Genomic DNA, 8,496 nt, shown 5'->3' with positions numbered 1-8,496 from the left:
AGGCGGTCAAATATGATAGCAAAATACCTACGTGAATGCATACGGACGCTAAGAGACGGCAAGACGCACAGTATATATCGATGTAATATTTTCACCCACTGTTTCATTCAATGTGTCTCTTGTCCTGATGAGAAAGTACACAAGTAATTTACGATGGCGCTAGAATGCAAAGAATCCTATATGACTAACTTAAGTCAATTATCCTCTGTCGGCGGGCAATGCCAGTATATTGACAACCAAATAACGCGTCTCCGTTTTCATTTCTACTCGGCGGTACGAGATGTATGGTCTTGTTTCATCATTGATCTTAATTTACAATATTTACACACACGCATGTGATGCTTCTGCTCTCAAACACAATTGAAACCTATAACAAGTCTCACTATTTATAGAAATGCTGTATCAATATTTATATATTTCACGATCTTGAAAAAGCATGCCGTACAGCAAACTCGACACAAATAGTATATTATGATGCTTCGCTTCATAAACTTTGGAGGACGGGAAAATGTTTGACATGACATGACATGACATGACATGACATGACATGACATGAGACTTTATTCGCTACTTAAAGGCCAGTACCCATTGTACACAAGACATAATCTTTGATGCTAGGCATGGTGAGAAATATTACAATATGGAATTGATAACGGAATACATTCTCAAATTTGCCCCCTAAAAATTCAAATATACAAATACCAACGTCTATGAGTTATAGATATTTGAACAACAATTGCTGTGATAATTTCTTGTTTATTTCTACGCTTTAGCCTTTTATGTAAGACACATGAGGCATATGACACAGTAAGTATGATGTCGAAATCAAATTAAAAAGGAAATAAACGCCTACTAAAACAACATAAAATACAAAAATACATTGTCTATAGGTTATAGTGTGAACAAAATTATTGTGAACTTTTCTTATGCCTGTGCACAGCAATATACAATATTAATACTAGTCTACGTGATATAGACATAAAATAAAATGCCAGTGCATTGCTTGAAATCAGTCTTTATTGATAAGTCGACATCATATCAAATCAGTTAATTCAATATGTATGATGCCTCCGATAAAAACACGTTAACTTTAAATCTGAAAAGGCCTTGTTCGATAAATTATTGATGAATTTCATATTCATCTTGCAGATTTATAATTAGCTGCTACATTTTACCATATAGATAATTGCAATAAAGCACTGAAGCCGGAATTATATATAATTCAGGTAAATAAAAGCCATGCATTCAGATAAGATATTTATTTATTTATGCATTCGTAAAGGTGAAATCAATGCCAACGAGCCACTACTCAGAAACCTAACACGGTTTTACACATACTACACAGTGGCAGCATAAAAGCATCACATCAGCGGATAAAGATTGCGTATGTCAGTATGGTTGTGTCCATGTGTACATGTGGATCGAAATTCTGTGAGTTATTTTCTCCAGTGAATATACCTGCAGTGAAATTACTCAACGACACCTGTTGAATGATAGTTCAGCTTCAGGAAATCATTGGCGTCGGGGTACATGTAAAATACGCATTTTCATTAGGTTAAAGTGGGGATAATAAGTTGAAAAGCAAAACATAAATTATAAAAAACACACATCACGATAACATGTTTTGTAAATTCCATAGCAAAAGGTGCGATGATGTATGATATGGCTATATATAGTGACGTAAGAGATGTCACCTTAGATGTGGAGTATGTCACAGCAAGGCACAGAGTACGTATAACTTGTAGCAGTAGGTATCCTTCACAGCAAACAATACAATGCGTATTACTCAAAGCAAGACAGACACTACGTATAACTCGTACCAAGACATACAATCCTTCACAGCAAACCATACAATGCGTATTACTCACAGCAAGACATTCACTTCGTATAACTAGCAGCAAGACATACAATACCTAATGGCAAGACATACAGTACGTATATCTCGCAGCAAGACATACAATACGTCACAGCAAGACATAGAATACGTAGTGGCAAGACATAGAGAACGTATATCTCACAGCAAGACATACATAGAAAACGTATAACTCGCTGCAAGACATACAATACGTCACAAGACATAGGTTACGTCACAACAAGACATACAGTACGCCACAGTAAGACAAAGATTACGTCTAAACAAGTCATAAACTACGTCGCAGCAATACACGAGTACGTACATCGCAGTAATACAGGTCTCTATTCTATTCTACGCGTGCTACTGGAACTGAAAGGAGGTTGACTAGACGTCTTTTATTACAGATGGTGATTTATTTCAGAATCAGAGAATATATGACCCGCCTCCCCGGGGTGATTTACTGCAAGAAACGAGCTGGACAGAAGATTGACATCGTCCCACGAGGGAGATACAATCAGATATCCCAAGTTTTCTCCTCTAACACCCCCATTACATAGATAGGTATCACCACAGTGTTCCTAACACACTACAATGTGGTATTTTACTTCAAGAAATTGAGGTAGATTTTCCCTGCCCTGAACGACCTAAAGGGAATAGTCTTTGTGGACTATGTATTTCTTTTATGGTAACTGTTATCTATGGATATGCTGGTCACTACCACGATCTGTACCACCTGACATGCTGGTCACTACCACGATCTGTGACAACTGTCATGCTGGTCACTATCACGATCTGTATCACGTGTCATGCTGGTCACTACCACGCTCTGTGCCACCTGGCATGCTGTTCACTATCACGATCTGTATCACGTGTCATGCTGGTCACTACCACGCTCTGTGCCACCTGACATGCTGTTCACTATCACGATCTGTGACAACTGACATGCTGGTCACTACAACGATCTGTACCACCTGACATGCTGGTCACTACCACGCTCTGTACCACCTGACATGCTGGTCACTACAGCGATCTGTACCACCTGACATGCTGGTCACTACCACGATCTGTACCACCTAACATGCTGGTCACTACAGCGATCTGTGACAACTGACATGCTGGTCACTACCACGCTCTGTACCACCTGACATGAAGGTCACTACAGCGATCTGTACCACCTGACATGCTGGTCACTACCACGATCTGTACCACCTGACATGCTTATTACCACGATCTGTACCACCTGACATGCTGGTCACTACCACGATCTATTACAACTGACATGCTGGTCACTACCACGATCTGTACCACCTGACATGCTTGTCACTACCACGATCTGTACCACCTGACATGCTTATTACCACGATCTGTACCACCTGACATGCTGGTCACTACCACGATCTGTGACAACTGACATGCTGGCCACTACCACGATCTGTACCACCTGACATGCTGGTCACTACCACGATCTGTACCACCTGACATGCTTATTACCACGATCTGTACCACCTGACATGCTGGTCACTACCACGATCTGTGACAACTGACATGCTGGTCACTACCACGATCTGTACCACCTGACATGCTGGTCACTACCACGATCTGTGACAACTGACATGCTGGTCACTACCACGATCTGTACCACCTGACATGCTGGTCACTACCACGATCTGTACCACCTGACATGCTGGTCACTACCACGATCTGTACCACCTGACATGCTGGTCACTACCATGATCTGTACCACCTGACATGCTGGTCACTACCACGATCTGTACCACCTGACATGCTGGTCACTACCACGATCTGTGACAACTGACATGCTGGTCACTACCATGATCTGTACCACCCGACATGCTGGTCACTACCACGATCTGTGACAACTGACATGCTGGTCACTACCACGATCTGTACCACCTGACATGCTGGTCACTACCACGATCTATTACAACTGACATGCTGGTCACTACCACGATCTGTACCACCTGACATGCTGGTCACTACAACGATCTGTGACAACTGACATGCTGGTCACTACCACGATCTGTGACAACTGACCTGCTGGTCACTACCACGATCTGTGACAACTGACATGCTGGTCACTACCACGATCTGTGACAACTGACATGCTTGTCACTACCACGATCTGTGACAACTGACATGCTGGTCACTACCACGATCTGTACCACCTGACATGCTGGTCACTACCACGATCTATTACAACTCACATGCTGGTCACTACCACGTTCTGTGACGACTCACATGCTGGTCACTACCACGATCTGTGACAACTGACATGCTGGTCACTACCACGTTCTGTGACGACTCACATGCTGGTCACTACCACGTTCTGTGGCGACTCACATGCTGGTCACAACTTTGCTCTGCAGGAACGGATGACCTAATGCTGGGGGCGGTGGTAAAGGCGCCAAGGCTTTCTGCCTCCTGGGATGTCTTCGATTGGAAAACCCCAAGAAGTGTTGTGTCGAAAATGAAAAATCAGCAATGAGTTGTTGGTCGGTTGCTAACTCTGCTTGTTAGATAGGAACGAAATAATAGAGAGTATCACAGATATTGATGTATTTCGTATATGCCATGTTTGGTAACATATGTGACGTCAAAAGCTGATTCAGTATATGTTCTTATTCATTAACTAGTCAGCAAATGACGTGCTGAACTCAAGATTTGGGTGTATGGGTGTGTGTGTGTGTTGGTGTGGGTGGGTGGTTGGGTGGATGGATGGATGGATGGATGGATGGATGGATTCCGATTGCGTTCAGGCGCATTGACAAAAATAAACCAAAATGATTTTAAGGATTTATTGACACTAAGCAATGAGCCAGGGTAAAGCATTGACGCTTAAAATAAACATATACAAACTGACCTCACACAGCGTGAGATAAGTCAAACAGGCGAATAGTCACAAGTTATCAATACTGATAGTCATTAGCCAGTACTAAAATACACTTGCCCTGACCAAAATAGACGGAGGGGTTTAAATCCATGAGGGATATAATTATCCCAAAGCCAAACTCTGTTTCTCGAACATCAACTCAAAGCACCTGTTCCATCACCGGCTTCTGTTCACAGCAGGAGAGCGACTATGTTGACCATTAATTCTTTGAAATGTTTATAGTGGTAATCAACCCAAACAATGTTCATGGCCATTCTAATCACCGAGTAGTTAACCTGATATACTGCATGAATCTCTTTGGACATGTTAAGCTATGAAAACCAAGCTGTTATTGAATATTGATTATGTGTTCTATAAGCATGGGGAGGAAACGCTCCTCTGATGCTTGTTGATTATTGTCAGGCTTTTATAATTACAACGGCTTTCCACAGTTGGTCTTCCTCAGTAAACACAGTTTGAAATGTATGTGTTTGCACATGTATGCTGGCACAATTTAACGAATGAAAAGTCAAGGGAAAAGCTGTTCTTCATATTTATTCTCATTTCATGAAGATAAGTTACATGATCAGCTACATTCGTCATACTTAATATTAGATAACGCAAATATAATTGAAGTTCAGTGTGAATCTCAGCAAACAGCGTAGACATAATTTTATAGATTACAACTTCTTTAACACTGTGAAAAGCGACGTTTCGGTCCACATTCGCCGCCACAAGCCATCAATCAACAGAGATCAAGGTATTTCATCCCACCCGCCTACTATGAACTCATCAAGCAATCATCACTTATCCTGTTTATTGGCTTCATGTCCCTATTGGCTTCTACCAATGTGTTCTCTGTCCATCGTGTTGTGATAGCATTATCCCTTTGTTGTCAACACCTACCAATGTTATCCCACTCAAGTATGCAATCGTTGTTACTGTTAATCCTCTACTGTTAATCCTCCACCTACTGTATATATTCTGTACTGTTAATCCTCTACTGTTAATCCTCCACCTACTGTATATATTCTGTACTATGTCCCTCATTCAGCTTTGCTTGACAACGGTATAAGGATCTATACCAGAACAGAACAGAAGTTTATTGCTCGAAAATTGATTGATTACAGAGCATACATTAGGTTGAATGCATACACAACAACACCAACAGTAATATCTAATAATATATACATACATGAATACATACATGCACCCAATCACGCATAATGCATTTCTATAATACATGTATGATCTGCATAACTACAAACATGAACACACACAAAAAATACACATATATTATATTGTAGAGTGAAATTCACAAACTTTAACGTCACAAGGGCAATTTTCCAGCCATAGCTCGACGATCCTATGATATTTATTTGTGTAAATAATGTTAAACCTTTTTTACAGAACTGAGCCAGTTTTACTAGAATGGGTTTGTATGAACATTTCATTAATTGATTGTATTTTAGAGTGGAGGGATATTTAGTATAGTATGCCGGAAGGTATTGTTTTCGAAGGTCATTTAGTCTTGGACATACTTATAGAAAGTGAAAAGAAATATGGAACGCTTCACGAATTTGCGTCGCTTTTCACAGTATTAAAGAAGTTGTTATCCATATAATTGTGTCTACCTTGTCATCCGTCAACTTCTAAGTAATGCCTATCAAAAAAAATAAAAAATCAGCAAACAGCACTTGGTTTGTGTACATATTTGTCATAAGAGTACATGCATCTGTGCTTACAGAGCAGACAAGCCTGGAAGATAATAAGTGAGTGCTGGTCATTTTGTTGGATGATCCGATTAACAAGTCAAGTTTATGCTCGTAAATCACGGTAACATATGTGACGTCAAAAGCTTATTCAGTATATGTTCTTATTCATTAACTAGTCAGCAAATGACGTGCTGAACTCAAAATTTCAAAGAGCGTCACACGACTCTTGCTTGATTTTGTTGGATGATCCGATTAACAAGTCAAGTTTATGCTCGTAAATCACATGTGATACAGAGAGGATATATATACATATTACATAGATATGTTCAGTGAGTAGATAATAAAAATAATAATAGTATAAGATATATACATAGTATGTGTGAGCATGTTCAGATTTACAAATATACTATTGGGTATGGAAAGGGTTTTGTCGCTTTATTTATTATACATTTTCATCGATGTGTTGTTGCACTTGGACATGTTTATAAGGATAGGCCGATGTTGTATAGACATTAGTGATATATAGTTTACAACTGAAGGATATTGGCATTAAAGTAAGATTAACATAACATGACATGTAGCGTGTCACCTATGCCAAGATTACATAATGTACAGATTCTATTTTCTCTATGTCAATTTACCGTCGACCAGCTCCTATTGGGATATGATGATTGTCTAATCTATATCGAGTTAAACTCAATCTTAGGTCCACAGGCAGTGAGTGATAATAAGTATGGTTCAATGATGCGTTACTGCTTAAACACAGATCAATACAAACCTTGTATAGAGGAGGTCATCTCCCGTCTCTAATTAACGAGGCGTCTAATGAGCATGAAAAACGGGTTCCCATGGAACAGCACAATCTGATGGGGGCTACTGGTACTGAATAATGACTTTTCACAAATGGGGGCTACTCGGGGGGAGCCGTTCAAAAGAACGCACAGTATACTTAAAGTTCGTGTAACGTTATTAAAAAAATATACAAATATAACCATATAAATCATGTTTAAAGCATACGTTCAACTTTTGTTGTTGTTGTCTTTTAACAGACATGTTATAGATAAGAAAGCGATGAGAAGCATTGTAAATTTCAGTATCACAATCTTCTTCTTATCAGTTAGGGAAGAGTTATTTGCGTCGCGTTCAAGATTATTGCACTTTTACAGCGACGTGTGTGTGGGATTGCTTGTACTAGTCCGGTACTAGTCAGGTATGACAGTTTTATAGTGCTAGCCCACTGAGATACCATGCCGCAGATTAACATGAATACCCTACTCAGACCCAGTATACTGGTTCCGAGCCGACCAGTCCTTGTTTTATCCCCTTAAAATCGTTTGGTATGACGCGGCCCGGACCCGACATTCTGCTCTCCGGGCAGAAGAGCTAACAACTACACTACGGAGGAGGTCTTTAATGCTGTAGAATAGCATTGCTCTGTTTGTTGACGTTGCTGCCTTGCAGCACCGGAACATGAACCGTGAAGTATGTCAGCTGTGTCCATAACGATCTCTCTTTCATGAGACACATGGGTCCTTCTGTGCATGCATTTCAGGACGGTAGACCTGCAACTGTTATTATTCAGATGTAAGATCTTAAAAGCAAATCTGTGATGATCGGAGAAGGCTTTGTTCAGATATGAACAGCTCCTGTCAGATATTGCAGTGGCAGTGGCACATGACATTTACCCTGTGTGACACCGTGCTGAAAGAGCTGACAACGCCACATGGGACATGTAATGTAATCTTGACACTGAGAGATGGCCGCACACCAAGGTGACCAGAAGATGTCACGTCCTTTCTACCTATGTATTACAGCTACCTTTGATAAAAGCTATTTTAAGATGATTCTGCGCGTGAACTAGTCGCTTCAATCACTTGAGAAGAGTTTTGAATACAATAACATCAGCACGTTTGATATTCCTATTCCTGCTCCACAGAAATGTTTTGACAACACTAATATACATGAAACTAAGGATGGTCTATATTGTTGAACTACAAAGCTGGCTGAATCAAGTTTGGATTTTTCAAAGGAACTGA

This window comes from Haliotis rufescens, unplaced genomic scaffold, assembly GCF_023055435.1.
Source record: "Haliotis rufescens isolate VD_foot unplaced genomic scaffold, xgHalRufe1.0.p SCAF_12, whole genome shotgun sequence".
In the NCBI taxonomy this organism is placed as follows: domain Eukaryota; kingdom Metazoa; phylum Mollusca; class Gastropoda; order Lepetellida; family Haliotidae; genus Haliotis; species Haliotis rufescens.
Note: the sequence above shows the minus strand (reverse complement) of the source record.